This window comes from Pteropus vampyrus, unplaced genomic scaffold (genome assembly GCF_000151845.1).
Source record: "Pteropus vampyrus isolate Shadow unplaced genomic scaffold, Pvam_2.0 Scaffold9, whole genome shotgun sequence".
NCBI lineage: Eukaryota > Metazoa > Chordata > Mammalia > Chiroptera > Pteropodidae > Pteropus > Pteropus vampyrus.
In genome coordinates this window covers 12,198,676-12,224,196 of record NW_011888790.1, presented here as the reverse complement: position 1 = coordinate 12,224,196, position 25,521 = coordinate 12,198,676, and the positions used below count along the sequence as shown (strand labels likewise).

Sequence of the window (25,521 nt, the reverse complement as noted above, 5' to 3'; positions counted from 1 at the left end):
AAAAAGAGACTATAAAGCTACATTTAAAGAAATTAATAGTGAAGAGCCATTTTTCAATATCTCTACGAAACACTGAACTGTGGATATTTTTATTTTGTTCATTAAGCACAGGATTGTTTCATTCTGCCTATAACTATAAAAGATAATGATGTTTATCTGAATGGCTATGGGAGAATATTAGGCAATAGAAGGAAAATAATTCATTTTGTAATAGAGTAAACAAACAGATTTTCCATAAATAAACAAATGTTTCATATATAAATGCAATCACTATAGGTACCTATGATGTTGCTGGTAGGAAGGCAATAATACAGAATATGGACTTTCCTCAATAGGTAAAAGGCCAAAAGATTATGCCTCATAATTAAGGCAAAGAGATTTTCCTATTTTCTTTTTTGTGTATAACTGCTGACCACCATTTAGGAGGCTTAAGTCTACCAGCCTGTCCTCATTATGACAGAAGCAAATATTTACCAACCAAGATTGAAAAAAGGCAGGATGAAGGGTCTACTCATTTTTCTATTGTGACACTTTATTATCCAAATCAAAACACAGTAAAACATTTGTTGGCAGTCGGGGTTACAATAATCACATACTGGGTTCAACCATGTTTAACATTTTTATTATACTCAAAATAATTATTTTAGAATGGGGGGTGGATATTGAGACAGAACTGCACTAAGTCAAGACAGCCAGTTTGTACCTTGAAAAGGAGGATGGGAATTAATTAAATTAGAAGCTTGGGGAAGTTAATTGGTACTGAGTAAAGATAAGGACACTACCAAAGCATGAAGAAATAAAATTATTGAAATAAAAAGGTATAACAGAGTCATAGTGAGCATACCTAAGAGAGAAAAACCCTGAAGAATCATTTGTGACAGGAGCAGAATTATGCCTATAGGAGCCTCTACTAGTCTCTGGCCCCTAGAATAGTACTTTCTATATGAATAAATATTTGTTGAATGAATAATATTGTATATTGACAAAAGTAAAATTTAGTATCATATAATCCTAGTTGGCCTCTGCCTCTATCTACTGTGTGACTTTACGCAAATCATTTAATCTATTCTGACCTCAATTTTATCAGCTGTGAAATGAGAGAGTGAAAAAAGGTGATTCTCCAAGGTGCCTTCCAGCTCTTTTTCTGTAATGATCCTGTTTATTAAAATGGGCAACTGGGAACATTTTTATAGAGGAGAATAGCCTGATATGAGTTTTAAATGAAGAGAAATGGGGAAAAATAGAAAAGATAAATAAAAGAACAATGCATCTATTCAAGTAATGGAAAATAAATCCCATTTAAAGAGACTTTAATATAGAAGAGCGAATGCAAAAGGTTATTTATGGTTTTATTATGTATAAAGTGACATTTACATGTACTACTGATACAAGCATGTAGATATAGAAATCTTCATGTTCTTTTTATTTTTATCAGAGTGACTTTACACACTCCCTGCTTTCACAGCTAGGGTCCCCAAGTGATGAAGAGTGTTCAAAAGATGCTAGAAAATGGCAGGAGTTTATGTAGATATTCTTTTCATATAAGGTCATAGAATTGACACTGCCTATCTTAGAAAAGTAAAAGCTGAAGAAACTCTTAGGATATATATTTAATTTCATGAAGAGCTATTTAATTCAAGACCCACCAGACAAAATTGCTGACACCTCCATGAAGCCTATGATAATCAACACTGACTTCCTCATGTGTTTTCTTTCCTGCAGGCCTGTCGAGCAGTTAACATTCTAAGACACATAATTCAGCCCTCACTTATACATGATCTCATTATTTTCCTCAGTTACATCTATGCTAACTTTGAATTGACAACTAGAAGAGGCCACGTTCTGTAATTTGTGTGACTTAAAATGCATAAAGGCTCAATAAACATGCATCTACTGATAGATGGGCAGGATATACCTTGAACTCAGAAAATGAACCGGAATACTGATTGGAAGCTACTCCTCCCCGCAAATGACTTCTTGGCCATCAAGTGTAGTTGGTGATCCTGGGACTCCTGTGAAGCCCTTAATTTGTTTTCTTCTCATTGTCCTATTTACCTAGGCACTTTTGAGAAGAGGGGCAAAGGACCAATCACATGGAGATAAAACGTATACCTCTTTTTTATTTAAGTAGAACGTTCTAGTCAAATGTCCTTAAAGGCATCTGAAACTATGACTTGAACTAAGCTTTTCATTTCAGTCTGATTCACTGCAGAGGTGAGCAGAGATCACTTTTTCCAGCTTTGTCAGAACAGACCACAATGTTTCTTATAATTCTGTGTTCAAATCAAGACTCTTGGTAGCAATATCCCTATAAGAAAGCTGGAGGGTCAGTGATGGCTGAATTTGTGTCTCTGTGAGCAGCTAGAAGTACAAAGAAAAGAAAAAGGAAGGCACAAGGGAGAGAACACAAAAGAATTGGACTATTTTCAAAGGGTATTGATTTCTATACAGATTCTGGTACTCCAACAATTAGAGACTGTGGAGAATAGAATATTGAGATAAAATAGATACTTGCATAGTTTCTGCCTTTACAAAAAGAAGCCAACCAAATACCTTTACAAAGGGCCCTAAGGACATAGGGCGTTTACCCAGGACATAGGATGTTAGCGAAATGACAAGAAATGAACATAAGTTGACACAGCTTTCCAATTTTTTTAGGTCGGGTGGGGAGAGTGGAACAGCAATCCTATATGTAGATTTAGAGTTGAAGGAGAGAAAATGATTTATTTAAGCCTTGAGTTGCTACAAATTCAAGCCTAGCAAAGTGTCATTGAACAAATAAGTGGGATGTTAAGATATAGCATTAGATTATAGTTCTATGCTAATTGGCTCAACTTTAGTGCTTTGGTATATTTTGAGTTTAGTTTAGCACACTATAAGAAGGTATCAAGATGGAAGTTCAGGGCCAGCCATGACAAAGCCATAGCCCAGAAGAAATGGTTTTCAGTCTCCTTTGTTTAACATTTACTTGGAGAACAATGTAGAGATAAAATAGAAAATAAGCAATTTCTCATGTTAACCTTATTCTCAAGACATCAATTTCATCTCTGCCTTCCTTACCTGTAAATAAAAAGAGTGTACAAATATAGACATCAGACTAGATTGGGGTAATACAATACTCACCCTAAGGGAATATACTGGGTTAACTGATTTATTGAAGTAGCTTTGATTTCTAATATTAATTGAATGTATCCATTCTTAGAGGAAAAAAACCCTTAAAAATAGAAGCCCTTTCAAGGAATGTTCAACATGCAACTTTTTAAAAACTCATCAATTCTCTTGGTACTTTCACCTGAATATCATTATTCCTATATTAAACATATGAGGATTTAATATTGTGGGATTACTTTCAGTATATATTTATAAGAAGCATAAAACATTTGTTATACTATTTTTTAACTCCGAAGATCCACATAGTTCACATAGAATTATATCAGGCAAGAAATAAAACTGTATGGTCATGGAAGTCTAGAGATACATTTTCCCTTAGAGTCAACAAAATTTACATGAGTATCTAAATTAAGAGCTAAACACCAGGGGGATAGCTTAAGATGTTATGTGATGACTTGAAAACATAACTGTCCATGTTAACTCAAATAGCCACACTCTCAATTCTTTAAGTGCACAGAACCTTTTTAATTCTAAAAATCCTAGAAGCAAAAACAAAACAAAAACTTTATTTTGGAGAAAACATAGTTGTCAGTGAATGGCAACTGATTTTTACTGACAGAATATGGTCAAGATTTATTACTTAGGCATATTTCCTTGGAGGTAGGACTCTAGGCAGGTGTTATAAGAGCCTGAGTGTTGGGCCCACTGATGGAAAACTCAACTGAAGAGATCAACCTTCAATTTGAAATTAAAATTATTTTGTAATTACATACTATAGCAAGTGAATTTTTTTTCTCCTAGCACTGTAATTTCTTCTTTAGTTATAGTTTAAGGTATGCCATTTTTGAAAAGAAGCTGATTTTATTAAAATCACTTCCATGTTCTTGGTATAGGGAAGAATCAGAAAATAATCATATAATAATTCACTTTAACAGACTTTAATGGAGACTGTGTAATATCTACCACATGAACTTCTAATTTCACTAACAATCATAATGTGAACTAAAATGTCCACATAGTGATATCATTTAAATGCTAGAAATAGAAAACTTGGTTGGCAGAAGTTGATGGGAAGCACAGACCTTTTCCTGGTTGAATACAAATCACAGTACTGTTGTCAACACACTAGAGGTGGCCCCAAGTGGAGCTACAGTTTCATCTCTTAGGTACATCTCAACGAATGTTTTTGAGTTTCTATAGTATTATTCTAGGAGTTGTGTAGAACAAAAAGAAGTAGAAGAAAAGGTCCCTGTCCATAAAATGCCAATTCATTCCTCTGTTACAACATTTAGTACATTATGTTAAAGTCCGTTTTTGTTGTTATTTAACCCCATGATAATGGAAGCTCTCCAGGAGATTTACAGTACCTAGTACCTTGCCTCGCATATATGAAGTTCTAAATAAATATTCGTTGAACTAAACTACTGAAGAACCCAGTCAGTCTTTCTCTACATAGCATCCTTTCACTAAAAATCTACTTTCCCAATTTGGTAATGCAGTTGAATCATGGAAATATTACTCAGACTTAACGCTAGCTATGCTCTTGGCTTTTATGTGCACATACTGGATTTCTATAAGGTGTTTAGTTATTATATAGGGCATGGAAATCATATTCAATTATATCTCATCACATTTATTTAGATTTATAACCTATTTTCATAAAGCCTTATGTAAAGCTTATATAATTCAATAAAATTATGACTCTTGATAGAAAAGAAAGGGGTATAGGACACATTTTGCCATCTATAGGCAGAGACTGTAGACATTTCCCATGAGTAAGAATTCCAATAGCAGAATCTTATTCTTATTCTATACTATCCTGCTTTTTCTCTTTCTCTTTTTCTCTTTTCCAGGTAGATAACTGCTACCCCTCATACCTTAGCCTCTTGCCCATTATGTACTCATTCACTTTCCTTTCATGTTCTTAGAGAAAGAGCCAGGATTAATTGTATGATGCGTTTAACATGAAAGTTACATGATAGGGAACTGACAAGGATTGTCACCTTAACATGGAGTAAGAGCCAACTGACTTGATGAATTAGGGACTTTCAAGCCCAAAAGAGAAAATTCTCCTGAATGTTCTGATATGCTATAACAGATTACCCATGATCTTAAGAGGTTGTTTCCATGTCACATAGTCTTCATACTTCTTTATTGAAAAAGAAGCAAGTGCCAATAAAATAACATGGAAGACCCAATTAAAACATTGAGTATAATCTACTATGACTTTAAATTTTATATTATTTATAATTGATCAGAAGTATTTGCAGAATGTACATAATAAAATACATATGCTATTTAAACTAAGGAAAATGTTCCTGTCGACTTTTGAAAATAGACTTTTAACATGGGAGGCATAAAATAATTGTGGCATTAATAGTTAATTTTATTGCAAATAATACTATTTTGATGATTATTTCAATAAATCTCAGTTTTATTGAGGAAGCTGATTTTAACAAATGTTACTTAGGTAAATAAATCCTTAAATTTTAGATGTTTATTCTGTACTTAACTATGCATGCTTTATTCTTTCTGAAATAATACATGTATATATTAACTCATAAATATGTATATATAAAATTTTTGAAACATATACATATACACATGTATATCTATATTTTTACCATCCAGACTTTTATTTATTCCATACTTAACTATGCATGCTTTATTATTTCTGGAATATATTTTTATATATTGAATCATGGTATATATGTGTTTGTGTGTGTCTATTTATCTATCCATCATCTATCTATATAAATACCATCTAGTAATAACAGTAATAGATTTTCTAAGACTTTTGGAGTAGGTACTTTCCAAGCCTTGTTCCACATAAGAAATGAGAAATCTCAAGGAATTTCTGCTCTCAAGAAATTTTAATACAGAAGACATAGTGGAGAAGGGAGAGTCGAACAGAATCATAACTCTTAAACAAGGCAGACTTTGATGAGTTCTCTATGCACGCAAATTAAAACTCAGAGTAGGGAGTAGCAAAAAAGCCCTAATGGCATATGGTACTTGGATGATTATCATTCTTTGTATGAGTTTTGACAAGAAGAAAAGCACTGGGCATGTTTGATTTCTACATAGTAGGTTGGTATGGCAAAGAATAAAGTAAGTATTAAAGGGGAGAGAAACCAGGCAAGAAAAGTAAATTGGACCGTATTGTAGACAACCTCAGAATGAGATTGCAGAATTCAACATAGAGCAAATGCAGCTGTTTCAAGAGATCAATTGTTCTTCTCAGAAGATCAATACAGCAAAGCAATTTGGTAGTATTCCTTTGATTAGGTAATGTTTTATTTAACTTTGTTCTACAAAAACATTTGAATAAAATATAACAAAATGTCGTAAGGTAAAAATTTAAAGTATATTATAAAGTGTATAACATTTTTGTTTCTTTCATGGAAGTGTTTAATCTTGACACATTGAAGAGGAAGACATTGCCTGATTTAAAATCACAAAATTTCCTATAGTTTCTTCTATATGACACTGACAACCTCTACCCAAGAAGGAAAAATAAAAGCATAGACAGTGAAGCAAGACTGACATAGAAACTAAACACGATGGCACTTAAATTATTAGAATTTATGCTATGCAGGTGGTTAGAAACAGTATAACATTAAATTAAGGTTACTGTTCTACACATGACTGAGTAAAGAAGAGCATTATCTTGATAACACAGTTGGCTATAAAATTATCTTTACTTGCAAAATGTTACCTTAGGACTTCTTAAAGAAACGTTTATTACAGCTATAATTAATTAACTTCTAATTACCATATAACCTCCTGTGTTTACACTTAGCACATCTATATAAATAAAACTTCCTTCAAGGTTCATTAGCTAGAGAATAGCATTACATGCATGAGAAATATTTTAATTTCACTAATTTTACGAGTGACGCTAAATTAATCACCAAGTCAGAAGTTGTAAATGTTTCTGAATCTGGATGGCAGGAAGAGGGCAGAGTATATGTTTGGTTCATTTTCTATTTTATTTACCTTTTCTCTTGCTGAGTTTTGAGAAGCATTGAAAAAATATATTTTCTCCAACACTACAACTTTCCAGAACGAACATTAGTCACTTAATTTTTTTTTAATTTTTTTTTTTTACTGATTTGTACAATGTAGTACACTAGTGCAGTGTGTAGATTAAAAAAGAAAAAAAAACTATTCACACTGTTGAGGCTGATGTGGAGTAATTTTGTCAGATTCTTTCAATGCAATCTGCAAATGCATTAACAAAGGCTATAAAACAAAACCAATCTGCACTACCTGTAGCACAAAAGGGCGAGATATTGAAAAGTTTGAAAGCATAATTGATATCTGCATTAGTAGAAATTACCTAGAAGTGAGAAAGTATTCTACTACCATGTAGGAGTTCAAAAGCCAAATATATCTTGTATAACTTCTCGAATAAGAGAGTAGTGTTCCAACCACTGAATAGAGAAAAAAGAAATATTTGTGTGACTACTGTTAATATGAGTCCTTTGAAATAATGCTCTTAGAAAATCTATTACTGTTATTACTTATTGCAGAATGTCAGGAACCCCTACATACATTTTCTATTTCTTATTCTGATTTCAACTATACTATTGCTCTTGTGACAAGGCCAGTAGTAAAATTTAGCTTTTACTTAAGAAAAAGCACAAAATCTTCACCCAACTACACAGTCATCATGGTGATATGTTTTATTGCTTCCCAATATTATATTCAGAAAAACAGGCACATTTTAGACCAAAAATAAGACTGTATTATTAACCACTTATCATTAATACCCAAATGTCTAATACTGCATTATAATTTTTTATTTTTATTTTTTTGGGGGGAGGTCATTGATATAACATCAATATTTTTAACTTAAAAAATGTATTGAGTGTCTATGTGCAGATATAGTCCTATGTGCTATGGCTATAAAGGCTCACTGTATACACATGGATTTCACTCTCATGGAGCTTAGAATTTCTGAAATAAATATGTATGTTCTAACTTTCTGGAAAGAAACTTTGAATAGCAATCACTTCTGTCCTCATTAGTTTAATTCTGTGTTTTTGAATTTTGAATCTCTAAAGCATTAGGCTGGCTAGGAGTACATATTATATTACAGCATTTACACTTAAAATTTCAGAAGAAAAACAATAATATTAGTTGTAAAATAACATGTATTTTTCAATTGGAGTAAAGAAAAATCTGATAAAGTCTGACAAGGCTAGTAGAACACAAATAACTTTACAGAAAGGAAATTTAAAATGGCCGTCAACAAACTACATTAATTTTTTGAAGTGTTCTGACACATTTTTCATGGAGACATCTTTGAGATGATAAAAGTAACCATATATTTCTACAATATTACTTGAACAAGCAAGCAATAATCTCATTTTATGGATTTGGTGGTATTCAATATGCCTCTTTTGCTCTTTTATCCTGATGACATATGGAGATTTTTATCAATTCATACTATGCCTACACAAAGAGATAGGCAAGCTCAAATGTCGGGTAATGTATTAAGAGATATATCCATCCGCAGATAGGCAACTGACTATTAAAATTTGCCCAATGCTTGATGTGAATTCCATGGCTAAGCTGGTTTATATTTATTTAAAGAAAACATAAAATAATTGTATGGCGCTATACCTTTAATTATTGCAAAGAGAATTTATCTTAATATAGCTTTAATTTATGCTTTTAAATAACTTATTTCTATTGTTTCAAGTTAAAATACCTATATAATGTTTTTTTAAATTAAATTTATTGGGGTGACATTGGTAGGTAAAGTTATATAGGTTTCAAGTGTTTAATTCTATAATACATCATCTGTATATTGCATTGTATGTTCACCACCCAAAGTCAAATCTCTTTCCATCATATTATGTTTTAGTCTGACTACTCATAAGAAAGAAGAAGTTCTTTTGTTTAGACACTTTGGGTGTGATAATTGTTTAATAATAAATTGGCTTTAAGTGTGTGTGGTTGTCACAGGGCTAAATCTTTTGGTTTTCAACTTGCCTTCTGTATTCATTCAATAGAGGTTAGGTTATATCTCTATCTCTATATTTACCATCTATCTATATTTTTTATTTTACTTAAAAAAATTTTTTTGAGCACATTTAACATGATATGCACTGTTCATAGAGGCGAATATAGTAGACGAGGTCCTTACCTTCATGGAACTGATGAGAAAGTGGATCAATATAACTCCAGGTAGTAATAATAGCTATGAAGAAAATTATAGGCAGGAAAGACTTAAAAGAATTAAGCAGGAGGCAAGCAGGAGAGGCTATTTAAGGTAGGGTAGTCATAAAAGGCCACTCTGGAAAGAAATCTGAGTAGAGACCAGAGAAAACTGAGGAAGACAGCTGTGTGAGGATCCAGGTAAGAACTTTCCAGGTGGAGAGATTAGGAAGCACAATGGCCTGAGGCAGGGGAAAGTTGATTATGCTCAAAAAAACAGCAAAACAGCAAAAACTTAAATCATTTTAATACCACACAGTAAGAGTAAAGCCTTTTCTAACTATTAAAGTTAAATTATTTTGTGAATAATTTCAAAAGGTCTATAAAATGGGGTAAAAAGAACACGTTGATATTTAATGCTGTGTGGATTTTCAAACAGATTTAAATATCAGCTAAAAACAAACAGGCAAATAAACCAAGTGATTCAATAAAATAAAAGTACAGTGGTTTATTTAATATGCCTTTTTGTTTTCCTTACTGCAAAAATGGCATTTTATTTTTAGGAAAGAATATGTTAAATGGATGAGAATGGGCATTTTTTTAAGTGATCAATATACAAATATACTAAACACCTACAGAATATGACTACTTATTTGAGTCTACATTTCCTCATTTCTATAACCAGCCACTGAAGACTCCTTGATCAGGAAACAATAATAACTTTGTGTACCTGGAATATGTTTATGCAACAGATATAATTCTTAATGGGTTAATAACGTTTTCTTTCTTGAAAATATTCAAACAAGAATAAACTGCTATAGCCAATATGTTAACTTAGAATTAGAAAAGGAAGCAATCTAAAACACTTGAATAGTAATACTTCCTTATAAAATTAGGAGAAACTGCATGATGCATACAATTAACCAATCAAGCCTTTAAAACATAATTCTTCACTATTACATGCTAAAGACATTTCAAGGTTTTGTTTTTTGTTTTTTGTTTTTTTATTGATTTTCAGTTTCTTATATCTAGCACTGAGGGGAAGATTCATTTTGAAATAGTTGTATACTCACGTATAGACATAAACTAATTCTCAACAGTAAAATCAGAATAAACTTCCCCAGCAACGTTTATGTGCATCAATATTACCAACCTTCTCACAGGTCACTTATACAAATATAGTGTATAGCACTAAAAAAGAACAAAAGCTCTAGAATCAGGCAGTCTTTATCAATTTCTATCACCGAATAGCTATCACACACACATAAACATATATGTGTATGTATACATTGCAAAACAAACCTACATACATGTGTATATAACATATCTATGTACACATACACATACATATATGTATATATGCACATATCTATTTATGATTAAGAAATCAAGAAGTCTATAATGTAAATTAATTGTCAGAACTCTGACACAAAGTGTACTTCTAAATTTTCTCTCTAGGCTTGTGTCTAGAATGACATTCCCGAAGCAAGTTTTAAAATTAGTTTCTGATGACTTTAAAAACAGCTATTAGAAACTCTAAGGTTCAATATAATTTAAGCATTATTTCCAGGCTACCCTAATGCTTCTATAAAGCTTAACAAGCAAATATCATTAAATTTTGGCTTTGAGTTTAAGAGTTTTTAAAGTCAACTTAGAGGAAATGGAATCATGCTGATGAGGCTCATGATTCACGCTGAAGTAAAAGTAATGAAGTAAATGTAATTTTTTTGCCTCCAAGAGAAAATTACTCTGATTCGAGCTTGAGTGTTTAATACATGTATCATGTCAAAATACTTCTAGACAAATCAGATCTGCCTAAAGGTAAAACCATGCATAGAACTTTAGATAGAAAATTAATACTCGCACTTGGTATTCAAAATATTAATTTTGATACACATGTGGGCTATACCTTCTGATTGTATAAATTCTATCTGCCTAAAGAAGCATCTTATAAGCATATTTTAAATAAATGTGTTCTGCTTTGCAATTGATTGTCAAAATGTCACAATAAATGTAAGATTAAGTACCCATTATCCTGGACCTATTAAAAAATAAAATACGTAGCCGACAAGAAGGACTTCAAGCAGACAACACATCACTACAGGTAACAGAGCTGGACTAAATTCTCCTTTACCTTCATTCTCTGATACAAGTCCTTCCTTAATCACTACAGCAGAAAAACTATAGTGTACAACATAATATAACATCATTGCAGCATCCCTCTTGCAGAGATCATAGTCAAGCTCAATAAAGACAACAGGATGTACGCCTGAAAGCAACTTCCAGGAGAGCAGGGATCTTGCCTATTTTAGTCAAATTCTGTTTTCCTAGCATCAAGAAAGTATGGAATGTTATACTTCTCAGTAAATAGTTGTTGAGTAAATGCACAAATAAATGAATGTTGAAGAGACTGATCAGGAATTTATTCCTAGTCCAAGACTTTACAAGGTAAACATTCAGTTAATATGTGATTATTAAATGAATAAAGGCCTCCATATTTTTGAGAATGATAAAGATACCTTACAGATTACCTTAACACACCGTCATGCAAAATCCTGGCACCAGATAATAATGTAGCAGCTAATCTTGACCACTAAAAGGAACAATCTCTACTTGTTGAAGCAGCATAGCCCTGGGTTCTGCAATCGAATCGGACTTTAGTCAGAAGGCACGTGCAGGAGTCTGGGGTGGCTGCTTTTGAACCCATCCTTGAATTTGCCTTCCTGCTCACTGGCCAAGTTCTCTTTCAGCCCCATTGCCCAGCAAATAAGTTCTTGAATTGGTCTTTAGTGAATGACTCCTTTCTATCCCCAACATCAATTTTCTAGAATTCTTGCTAGTCACTCAGGACAAGGTTAAAGACCTATACGTTTTCATTTGTTCACCCTTCAAACTTCTCAAAACCTTTGGGAAATGAGCAGTTCTACCCCTGTGTGAGGTCAAGATGCCCTTCCAGGTAGTCTTCTTGGGAAGAATTTGAAACAATTCCAGTTGTAGATTAGATAATACTATGGTATCAATAAAAAATATCCTGAAATTGATAACTGTACTGTGGTTATACCAGAAAATGCACTTATTCTTAGGAAATACACAGTGAAGTATTTAAGGTTAAAGAGGCATGATGTCTCCAACCTACAGACAAATGGTACAGAAAAAAGTGTGTGTGTGTGCGTGTGTGCACGTGCGCGTGTGCCTGGAGAGAGAGTGATTAATAGAACTAGAGAAAGGAAATGACAAAGCAAATGGCACAATATATAAACAATTACTGAATCTTGGCAAAGAGCATATGGAGAGTTCTTTGCACTGTCCTCGTAACTTTTCTATAGGAATGAAATAATACAATTATGTAAATGTATTATTATGAACTATAAAATATATAGTGATTTAAAAATTAAGAGTTACTAAAAATAACAATTTCAGGCTTTTCTTGTGATATCTGGTCCTAGAGGAAATGCTCATGATAATTGGCACTGTCACCCTCTGTGAGTCAGTCATTAAGTCTCCTCTTCTTGCTCCTTCATTTGAGGGCTGAGCCAGTCACGATATCCTTTTAGATTTTTCCTGCTTTGAATCAGGCATCAGCCATGGGGCCCCAGAGACTCTATAAGTCACAGACGAGGCTCTCGTGATGGTCTCTCTAAAGCCCCATTCTCTAGGTTTCATGCGAGAGGCAAGCTTTCTCCGTCTCTCCCCCATAAAGACTCAGATAATACTGACAAGTATACTTAAAGAAGTTATTCAATTTCCAACAACCTGGTTTCTTCCAGTTCTATCCTTTTATTTCATCCAAGTAGGAGAGGCATTGTCAAACCAATTTTAAAAATTGGCTTTGAAAGGTCTGTGTAATTCCAGCCCCTCACTTTGGTATGTGTGGGTTTTATCACTTATCATTTCCTTCTTGGTCTTTGAGACCTTTGCTGAAACTAAGCCACGAGTTAGACTTGAATACCTGGTTCTAGTGACAATTTATAACTCATGACCTCTAAGAAAAGAACAATAATTACTGATTTCTTTCTAGGATAAGTTAAATAAATGACATGGCAGCAAGGTTTTATCTAAAGGTCATTTCCAGCCCTAAGACTGATGTGCACTTAGCTTTTCTTGTCGTTTGAAAGTCCTGGGCTGTTTTGCCGTATAATGTAGTTTCCAATTTTACTCAGTGAGGAAGCTTCATCTAGCATACTAGTTCTCAAAATTTTTTGGTCTCAGAACTCCTTTACACTCTTAAAAATTATTGAGGGTTCCAAAAGAGCATTTATGTGTGAATTACATCTACAAAGATATAACCTATTAGAGATTAAAGGTAAGAAATGTAAAATATTAATTTATTAAAATAACAATGAACAAATAAATCTATAACACATCAATATAGTTAACATGTTTTTTAAAATAACTATATTTCAAAAAAATATTAGTGAAAAGAGAGTCATTGTTTTACACATTCGTATCATGTAACTTCTGGAAAACTGCATTGTAAAATTGTTACACAATGAGATTTAAAAGGGTATTATTATGAAAATAGTTTTGATCTCATAGACTTCCTGAAAAGGTTTTTGGTCTTGCAGGGGTCCACACACCACACTTTGAGAACCATTATTCTAGAAGACCCAACATTTTTTTGAAATGACAATCCCAGTTTTGCCTCTAACTGGTTTTAAGTCCTCAGTTGAAGTATTTACCCTGAGACTCCATATATCATTTAGGGAACTGAGGTAATGTTTCTTCACAGAGAATTAAATAACATATTTAGCTTCTCTCTATAGCTGAGTACAAATCAGCCCATATCTGGTAAAAGTAAGTTTTCTCTCTTTCCCTTCTGTAAATTCATTGGCACTCATTGTTAATATGTGACTTGCTTTGTGAACTTCGTAAGGTTCTAATTTACCTCCTGTTTTTTCAGTGTCCTCAGTGGGGAAAAAAACAAAACAAAAATAAATAGTTACTTTATTGGACAGCTGTGCTGGCAAAATAAAATGATAGTCTTTAAGGTGTTCTTGAAAAATTGCAAGGGACAACAAAATATAAGAAATACACTTATTTTGGCAACAGAATAAAAATGTTAATAAATGTTGGCTACTTAGACAAAATTCAATTCTTTGAGAGATAAATTAAAAATATGAGCTATGGTAAATTATTTCCTTAAAAAGCCTAGATTTGGGCATTATAAATTTTCTAAATCCTTTCCTATTATCAGGTGATACAACACACTGAAGGGTAAAATACTTTTCTAAGGGAAGATGAGAGCACTGTCCGTTCATCTGTTACCAGTGAACTTTCCTATTTGAAGCAAATCAGCCTCTTTGGACAGTAGTTTTCACCTTTAAAATGACTTTTTTTTTTTTGGTGGGGGTAGGTACTCATTTTTTCATCTCCCAAATTGTATAATGCTATTATTATTTTTGTAATCATTGGATTTTTTTAAAGAAAGGGCTTTTTTGCAAGATGTTAGCCTCATATATATGCACAATTTTATTTGACGGCCACTGTGCATGGAGATAAAGTGTGAGGTGTCTTGATAATGATCATTATCCATATAAAGGAAAATAAACCAGTATTCGAGAAATTTACCAGAAGGAAAAGTTCCTATTTTATGGGCTCATGATAGAATCTCTACCCTTTAGCTCCATTTCTTTTCTCAATAGTCCAAAACCAATTTTATAACTCAGTTGTCTCCCGGCTAAATGTGCAGCCTGCTGCAGAGATGAGTTTGTGAAGCTTAACCATACAAAATGGTATATCTAAAGAATGCCCTCATATATTTGCAGGGATGTTTTTATAGTTGAAAGGAGATTTGCTTCAGTGTTTTCCTCTTTTTCCTTTCTGATATAGGTTTACAAAAACCATTAACAAAAAGAGATACATCAAGAATAGAACATAGAGAAATCGAATTGAACTAGAAAAGCTATGGTTTACATGTGTAATTACATTGAAAGTCCAGCATATATCAATGTTGACTAAGAACCAGGCAATGTCAGTTTCTAATGTCATTAAAATATTATTGAAAAGCTGCATCAATTCTTTGTGAAATCGTTTGGAGTTCTCATGACACTGTGTTTTTCCTTTACCACCCATTAGGTAGCCTTGTTCAGCCCCAGCCTAGGAGGAATTGAACACTGCAGGTTTCATCAAAGGGTTCATAAAGTAAACAATATTTAAACATTAGAATGAGGCATTTTCTTCAAAGTTTTTCCTTTCCAAAGCACAGGAAACCCAGACCTATTTCTATGGACAGGTAACATCAGGTAATATTTGCAATATAAAATCATGAATGTGTCCATCTATTTTTCTACAGGACTGGTAGAATTAGGAAAGACACATACGCTACAATGTAGGGGGAAAAGAGAAAGTACACTCCTCTAAGTTCCAGAATGTATAGATTCTTTTTTATTTTTTATATGCAGTTCCTGCTCAGATTTGCATTCTGAAAAAAAATTTTCTTGACTTGATATTAACAGTACGTAATATTTTCTTCTCTTTCAGAGAGGAGGCAAATCAAAGCACACTTTTATTATCCTGACAGGGAAATGTCCTAGGTGTTCTGTTCATTGAAATGGACAACTTCCTAGGCTCAAAAATCTGTCAGGTGGTCTTGTTGCAGCAACATAATTCGGACCACATAGGCATAGATGAAATGAGCCACATTCGCAACATGCTGCTTGTTAAATTGACTTAGAGAGACAGAAATTACACATTGGAAAATGAACTGATGATCACAGAAACATACATTAAGAAACTGCTAATTCATCCTGATGAAGAACATCCTTAGTATTGCACTTCATTCGAGGTCACAAGTGCTGTCGATACCAAGGTCAGGGAGAAAAGACAGTAGGCCTTCTAAATAATTTATTTTAGATTTGAAGTGTCAGATCCTGTATCACCTTGGAATGTAGTATTCATTCTTTTGCCATATAAATTGATACTGCTTTTGTTTCTCAAAATGATGTTTTGTATCAGCTCTCTGGGTAGGTATCCTATGGTGCAGTATATTACACAAAAACAATTTGTAGACGTGTTGAGAGAAAAAAAATAATGTATTTTTTGTATCACAGGAAAAACCTACTTGTTAAATGGGATGTAAAAATGAAAGCATTTTAATACATATTACAAGAATTGACTAGTATTTTGTTTGACTTCACTTGCAAGTTTTGCTTCTGGTTTCTCTGGACAACAATTTTCTCTTTCTTTGACATTGAATGAGTTTAGTACAAAAAAATGCTGCAGGTGGTTTTCTCTGCTTCTAAAAAAAAAAAAAAAAAGGCCCCACATGGCATTTTGCTTAGCAAAATTAAAAGCAAGTAACATAGTACCAACTGGGCAGATGAATTATGGAAATAATGTCTCATGTTGGCTACTCTTGACATTACATCTACATACATGGGTACCAACTGTGTTAGACACTCTGTGTTATAATGTTTGCAATTATTCTAATTATGATATTAATCATTACTGTATAAATTGATTTATGTAGCTATATCATCTAAATTTTGCAACATAATTTTGGGATTGCTGATGATAATTCAAACTAGTTACCTTTTGGGTAACACAATTGGTCTTCAAATTTCTGCAACAGTTTTAAGAAATACCCGCTCCAAAAATGTAAATTATTTTAAGGATATTAACAGAATACACATTAATGAAATATTATGCCATTATGTTGATAAACTAAGAGATTATATTGTCCTTTCTTATTTGACTGCATTTCTCTTCCTTTTAGACTTTCAGACCATAACCAGAAATCCTGTATCCCCAGATGTTTTTGCTATAGGAGAGATGCTCAAAAACTACTTTCTGAATGAATAAAGAAGTAAAACAAGGTTTAAAGGAATATAAAATTTGGATATAGCAACTCTAATTTAACTGATATATGTCCTACTTTCAATAGGAATTTGACAAATACCTACCATTTACAAAGTGCTTACTATGTGCTGAGGAGACCATAAAATACTTCTACGAGGCAGGTGTCAGTCTCTCATTTTAAGAATAATAAAATTGAGTGTAAGGGAGAATCTAAGTGACTCACAAGAGGTCATATACCTACTAACTCATGGAACCGGGATTATCATGTATATTTTCCAAATTATTTTAAAGAAATATTTTGAATATTAAAGAACCCAGCTTGGATCTTGCTTATTGAAGCTAAATGATCACACCTGTAAATAGTAGCTTTCCTTCCAGAACGGCCCTTCTGCTCAGCTCTAGACACCTATCCCCGCCCCTCTCCCACCACCAAATGGCAAGTGTTCTTAAAACTCTAGGCCTTTCTGTGACTTTCGCTGACCCTATTCAATCAAAGGAAATCCATTTCTAGAACTTCTCCTCTCTCTAGCACTTGGCTTTTGCTCAAAATTTGTATCGTAAGAAATAAAGGATTTAATGAATATAAAAACTTTGAAAAGCCATAACTTTTGACCTAAACCTAGACCTCCTCTTACTGATAAAAGAAGTCTTAGCTGCCTCTCCCTTCCTCGTTATCCATAGCCAACCTTGCTGCACTATTCTTCCAATAAAAACAATTTGCTTTCAAATCAATTACTTTTTAACCACTCCCAATGAACTTGTCACACCTTTTGCCTGGACCATCACCCTGGCTTCCTTACTAGACTCCCCATCATTAGTTTCTAAGTTCTAATGCCTCACGTTATATTTACTGCCTTGCTGACAGTTATTTTTTTATCAAAGTACAGTCTAATTATGTCAATTTTTCAAGTTAAACAATTTCAAGAATCTGCAATTCCTTTGCAGAGCTTGCAGGGCCTTTGTCAGCCCCATCTCCTTTTTACATTTTCAACCTCTTCTTCCAACATTGGTTCACAACACGTTCTGACTATGTTGATTGAAGTTCCCTACCCACAATGTGTCATACTCTTATATATTTCCTAATGTGGGTCCCCCAACGTTACTCACAACTCCTGCTCACCAGTTCTATGATTGAAAAAAAAATATTTTGAAAAATAATTAAATCATTATCTCTTCAGTAAAACTCACTATTCTCTCCCTGTGCCCTAACTATCCTACTTGTTTCTCGGTTTATCTACATGCCTCAGTTAGAGACTCTAACTACTCCATTGTGGTTATTTGCTTACATGCCTAATTATTTCATTAGATTGAGAAGACAAGAGCTATGATTAGTCATTTCTGTATTCTTAACATTTAGCACAGTGCCTGGCATAAAATAAGTGCCTAATACAAATAATTATAAAATATACATATTACTGTTATTTCTAATATTCTTGTCTCCTGCTCTGAAATATTTTTCTTACATCTTATAAATAAAAATCTACTTATGAGAAAGTATAACAGTTCCTAGGTCTCAACTAGCTGTCTTGAGGTTGTTTTCTCTATAATCACCTTTGGAAATCTTGTGAAATATTATAGTGTCTCTATACTTTCCTCCATCTTCCAATTGGGGATTTCAAATAGGTCAACGAATCTTCACAGCTGGTAACTTCAAAGTGGGTGATAGAGATAAGAGAACTAATATGAACACACTAAGCCTGTTGTCTATATCTGGGAGTATGTAATTAAAGACCAGTGCTTTGTCTCTTCAAATGTCCAAAGTGATTTTAGCTGGTGTGTGGTGAAATTTGGATCTATGGTGGCCTTTATCCATCATGCTATCCTATCCTTCTAATAAGAACTAATAATTTTCTCAAATTATGCCTAATTGGGAGTTATTTATTATGCTGTTACAAATTCAATAGGAGACCAATTATAGATGTTTAAATCCTAAGCATATAAAGGAACTTATAATCACTGCCTCCTCTGTGACATGATTAGGAACAACCTTTATTCAGTTTAAAAATTCATTTTAAATTAAGTTGCAGAAAGCATTGCTACCCATTTAATGCTCATGGATTTTGTAATTGAGTTTTTCCCCTTTAAATTTATAAATATACTGCAGGATAATATTTCTGACACTGGTGCACTTAGTAAATAATTTAATTGATGCCAGTTCTGCAAAACTGACCTCTATGTAGTTTAAGTTGCTCTTCTTTGCCAAGTTATAAATAAAAGTGCAACAATGGTTTTCAGTTGAAATATAATTACAACCAGAATGATAGAGGTAGAACTGAGGACAGCTGTTTAAATAGGAACAATGTGACTTGAAAGGAAAACATAATGCTTATGAAAACACACTTGATGCGGCTTTAATTCTAGAGACAACAAATGAGATTGGAGCATCAAAGAGCCATAAACCTATTCTTTTTAGCTTTTATCTGGACATAATACATGGAAAAATTCTCTATAAATGCCCTACTTCACATAGATATGATAGTGAAAGGCTATGAAATCTTTGATGTTAATTGGAGGGAAAGAACTGCTGCTTTTAACTTTGTGGTTTTTTTTTTTCTTCATTACACACTCTATTTATAATGGTAATACAAAATAACAGATCTCAGCTATATTAGTTGAATGTGTTTTGGTGAGGGAAGAACTATCATCTGACCCAATTAATCTTGATTTGGAATAAGTGTTTGATAAATGATTTCCCAGGAAGGGAGGCACCATGGCTCACTGCACTTTGTTTTCATCTTGGATCTGCCATGTACTCACTGTGCGACCTTGGCAAAGTCATGTAACCTCTTCTTACTTCTTTTCATTTGTAAAGTGTAGCTAATCTTAGCCTACTTCACGTGGCAAAAATAAACACTGGCACCATGTATTCAATAGATATGAACATGGAAGATTACTTCTATAAAAGATGAACATGATGGAGTAAGAATATTATTGTGCCACTCACACAAGCCTCTGAACAAATGCTTTCATGTTGAACTGTGGGTTTCCAGCAACTGTAGCTTCAATTTATTTAAACAAACACGGTTTATGATGTTTACTTTGGTCCATTAGATGTAGATTTGCTGACTGCATAAAACTGGAGTAATATAATATTTATTGGCTAAGTCTATTTAATGAATACACTTTTAAATTCTTTTGGCTATTTAGGCTCTGATTCTTGTAGTCCAAACCATTAGTCAGGTAGTAAGTGACAGAGTCAGCAAAGATGATAATCAGATAAAGAAATTGTCAAAAAGAATATTTGGAGGTGTGAGTTGAGGTGATGGTTAAACAAAAAAATAAAAGCCAATGAAAAATTGGTTACTTACTATAATATTACAAACATTTAAAATGGAGTCGGGTCTATGTAATATAAACTTAGAGCAAAACTTAATTTTGAACCTTTTAACTTAAATTTGATATGAAGAACTCTAAACATTATTCTAAATAGTATTGAGTATTTGAAAAGTGTGGTAACCACATTTGAATATAGACTTCAGGTTATATTTAAGAAAAAATAAATTATTCTTACTATGAATAGAGTTGTTACTGATGAAAGTATTTGAATTTTTTTTTCTCCTAGAAGTTGTCAAAATACCCTAGATTGATTTTTTTAACAAAATTGATATAATAATGGAATCTTATTCTTGTTGAAGAAAAAAGAAATGAACTATTTAATCTCCTAATATTTTTTGCCAGCTTGTACATTCTATAGCTATCCAAAAAAAAAAAAGTGCTTTTTCATATACTAATCAAATATTGATCTGAGGTTATGGTTTGTTTTCTAGAATTGGACTTGATTAGGCGTTTTAGTTAAACCTCCTGGAACTGGGCTAGGTATGCGGGAAAAAGAAAAAATGAAATATGCCCAAATTGCTTGCAGATAAATTAGGGAGATGAATTAGTGAGAAAGGCTTACCACTTATATAAATGGATGATTGGACTGCATCTATCTGCAAGAAAGTTGGCTAAAACAGCTCCCAAACAGTTAATTCATCTCTGCATTCCTGGTGCCTATCACTGGGTTCAGCATATAGCAAATACTGAATAAATATTTGATGAATCTACCGAATGGATTGAAATCTTAGACCTGACTCTCATTCTTAGACCTAAACTCTTCATTTACTTCTTCAACAAATATTTATTAAACACTTACTATGGGTAGACAATATGGTGAATGAAAAGTTACAGTCTTTGCTTTCAGTCTAGTTACGGAGACATTAAGCAAATAAACGCATGAAAGAGTATATCATAACACTCAGAAAGCACTGTATAATACGGAAATAGTGTTAAAACGAATTGACCTTGACGAAGAATCAAGTCAGGAGTCTCTAAGTAAGTGACTCCTGAGCTGACAGGTGAAAGGTGAGCGTTAGTTGATCTGAATTGGAAGCAAGCAGAGATGGCAGAGATCTCCAGGTAGAGGAGAGTGTGAGGCAGGAGGAGCCCTGTAGCAGAAAGAGTGTGTGGCGTTTTGATGAAGCAAAGAAAGAAGGTTGATGTGGCTGGACATAGGTTGGAGCACGTCCTATGGAGCATGGTAGGCCTTAGTAAGGAGATGACTTCATCATGAAGAGCGATGAGAAACCCCAGAAGGAAAATTACCTTTCTGGCTGCAAGGCAGAGGTGACAGTCTGGGAAAAGGCATGGGAAGTAGCTACAAGGTATATTACACTTTTCTCAGAAGATCTAAGACTTGTCTACAGAAAATTGTCAGTTTTTGCCTAGATACTTTACAGAGAACCAGGAAATATTACAATAATTTTCTTTTTCTCAGCTGTTTCTGAAAGCAAGAGCTATATAATGGTGACTTGACCATATAGATCTCAGAAGTGTCACAATAACAAATAAGATAAATGGAAAAGCCTAAGTGCTTCTTTTTACATTGAAAGCTTCACATACACTTGTTTTTGTATAAACAAAGAAATGTGATTTCTTATTTGTATATCAGAGCAGTACCTGCTTAGTAATGCTTGAGCAGGAGATGGCTTGAGCTAGATGTGGCCAAGGAAGTAAGACACCATTTAGGTGATTTGATCTAATCTTCTTAAACTTAAATCAATGTCTAGTCCATAGTCATCTTCTATAACAGATAATGTTGTAAGATTTTAGAGCACAGCTTAACCATATGTGGTCCACCTAACCTTGAGCCAGAATTAACTTGACTGATTTCTAAAAATGAAGATTCTGGACCTCTTAGTTTTAGATCTTCCGAGTTCTCAGGTATGCTCTGAGAATCTGCAGTTGTAAAGCATCCACAGGCTATTCTCAAAACCTATGTTTAAATCTTAGGCAATGATTCCTAATCACCTTTATATATAAGAGTCACTGGCGATCTTATAAAATGCAGAGTCCTAGGATCCACAATTTGAAATTTTAACTCAGGATGTTTGAGGTAAATACTTAAGCATAGGAATTTTCTCTCCTCTCCTCTCCTCTCCTCTCCTCTCCTCTCCTCCCCTTCCCCCTCCTCCCCTCTCCCCTCCCCCCTTTCTCACTCTCTCCCTCTCCCTTTCCTTTCCATTTCCTTCTTATTCCCCTTCTTTCCTTCCCTCCCTCCCTCCCTTCCTTCCTTCCTCTTCTTTTCTTTTGTTCTAAAAAAGCTCAGGTGAATTTTAAGTGCAAAGTTAAGAGCCACTGGTCTGAAAGTTCTTCCTATGTTATTTGGGCTGTTTCTAGTAAGACCTCCTAGAAAGCATATATAATCCTGTGTTTTAGTTCATTGAAGTCAGGAGCACTGTCTTTTTCAACTTTCTCTCCCCAGCACTAGGATAGGGTTTATTCTTTACCATTCTTTGGATGTCAGATGTCATTGCCTTCTAGAATGGATGGCATGCTCATGCTAAAGATTCTCATATCTCTCTGTAATTTCTCAAATTACTCATTATACTTCTTGTAATACACTACTGAATTATCTTTCTTCTAAGCTACCTGTATACTTTGGAAAACATCTATTTTGTGCTCAATAGAATGATTAATACCTAGCAGAGTACTTGGCTCTTAATAGGCATTTAATATTTTTGAATAAAAAAATGCAATAAATATTAAATGTCTCTATTTCTTGAAGACAATGATTTCTTTTAACCTCCTTTTCACGAGAAAAAAGATGCTTTTTCACTTTAGGTTTCTTGTTAGATCCTAAAGCACCTTTTTAGGCTACTATTGCATATGATGTATTATTGAATGCATATGATGTATTATTGAATAGTACACTTGAAACCTACACAATTTTACTAACCAATGTCATCCCAATAAATTTAATAATAATAAAGAAATAGACATCAAATTCTAGTGGAATTTCTCAACAATGATTGGATAATGGCCCAAATCTAGCTACCTCTCACCATCTCTGTAGCTATGATCGTAGTCCAAAATGCTTTCATTCTTTCTTTGAAGAAGTCAAATAGACTTAGAAAATGAAAGCATTGTCATCAGAATAAAACTGTGAGGGAATTAGATGGACATTAAAGAAGCTCTAACTGTAGAAGAAATTTGTCTTCAAAGATTAAAATAATGAAAAGATAGATAAAAAGATAAAATGGTTAGGATAGGGTCCAGAAAAAAATCTAAGCATCCACAGGGATGGCCTAAAAATTGAATAGACTCTATGAATCTGTAATACAGGAATAGAAGAAGTGGGTGAGAGTAAAAAAGATCAGGATCTGGGTATCTTGGAGGCATTATAGGAGACACTGAACTTAATCAAGAATTCACATTTAATAAGGAATATAATAAAGAGTAGTTTAGTGGGCTTTGACAAGTGTGTGTGTAGGGGGAGTGGTTCAGATATAAATGCCTCCCCTCCTTACTTTCTCATCGAGAAGTAGCAAAGGTATTATATTAATGAATGAAGACAGTGGAAAATATCTTATTACAGACAACTTGGTCCCTGTTATGAACACATAAGAAGACATCATTTTGAGAAGAGAGTTTGTTCAGAATGAAATGGAAGATTCCATGGAAGGCAATCAAAGCGAGGTCAGGACTTAGGATGGATAAATGTGAGATATTCTCTTATTTTCTTAGAGACCCCTAATCTAATCTTGAACCTAAACTGGAAAAAAGAAAACATTTAATTTGTTTCTGTCCAATTTTCATCTTGTCATGGTCTCTTTTCAATTCTAATTCTATTGATTTTTCAACCTCTTTCTCCACTGTACTAAAAAAATATTGAAAGAACAGGATAAAGAAACATTAACCTAGAGTAATAGGAATGCCGTAGTATTCACCTAGCAATAAAAAGAAGCCCATAAAACCTCTGGTACAGGCCTCAGACTCTACACAGCAGTATTCTATTCATAGATACTGAAAAGCAAGTCTAAAAATCTTGGAAATATTATTGAAGCTCAGTTTTGTGAATCCAGGGAAAAGGATTCTGACAGCAAGAAGGGCAAAATATCATGAAATGTAGAGAATGCCTTCTCTGGGCCGAGCTTGAAGTACCTAGGGAGTAAAACATCAACTCTGAGTTAGGGAGAAAAGATGAGATGATAGTGAAAGAAAGAATAAGAGGATAATGAGACAAATAGAATTGCTATTGTTGGGAAAACAAAGAAGAGCTATAGGTTAAGGCACATGGAAATTCATAATGTTGAAAGTCTAAATATTTAAAGTTATAATTATAAAATTATAAAATAACCAAAGTATAACTGGTTTGACTTTCTAAAGTAAATAAGCAATATACCTTACATTTAGAGTCTGAGTTGTGCATTTGTATTTATTTTCAGTTCTTCTGGTTGGCAGGTGATCTTAGGCACAGCCTTTATCAGTAAAATGAGAATGATTATGCTATTTTACTTTATAGGGTATGTACACCGATTAACCCATTTCTCGTTTGCCCTAAGAATACTTGCTGGCAGTGCTTGCAGCTGCAGTGTTTACCATAAGATAACTTTTATATTACAATCCTAACTTTACACCCAAAGGTTGCCATGAAATGTCTCGCTTTTATCATTATTTTCTCACTGCTCTAGTATAGCGATAGTCTTTGGAAACAAATGACATCATTCTATTTATAGCATTCTGTTTTTAGTAGCGGTATTTCCATCTCCAAAATACAGTAATTCTCGATTGCTAAAAATGTCAAATCTTAGAAAATGTAGCATTCCTACACATGATGTTAACATCATTCTTGAACATTTAGCTGAAGATTCATTTGATGAATCCAACTTATGTATACATTTCTGTTACATTAGAATTAGAGACAAATTCTGTTTAGAAATAACTACAAGAACAGTTTTTATATTTTATCTTCACGTTGAAAACCAGTCAGATTTGCTTCAGCCCCAAAGAGCGTGTTTATGTAAAATTAATGCTGGCAGCGAGCTGCACTTTTTTTCTAAATGGGAAATGGGTTAAATGAAAAAGAACATAAGGTTTATCATGGTGCCAGGAAGCAAGTAAGAATTCCATACATGTAATTTAGTATTAATAGCTGCGATTTGCTTTGATGCCTTTTGCTAGTAC

At 33.4% G+C, this 25,521-nt stretch overlaps 1 protein-coding gene across 3 annotated transcripts in view; it reads right to left on the bottom strand.

The window, feature by feature from the left end:
- SYT1 (synaptotagmin 1) overlaps positions 1–25,521 on the bottom strand; it is a 509,772-nt gene that overhangs the window by 342,410 nt on the left and 141,841 nt on the right. The window contains exon 2 of one of the 3 annotated variants that reach the window (XM_011374705.2): positions 4,927–4,939. The exons of the other annotated variants lie outside the window; for them this stretch is intronic. The gene's annotated coding sequence lies outside the window, so the exon portion shown is untranslated. The remainder of the gene's footprint in view (positions 1–4,926; positions 4,940–25,521) is intronic. 3 annotated transcript variants of the gene reach the window in all.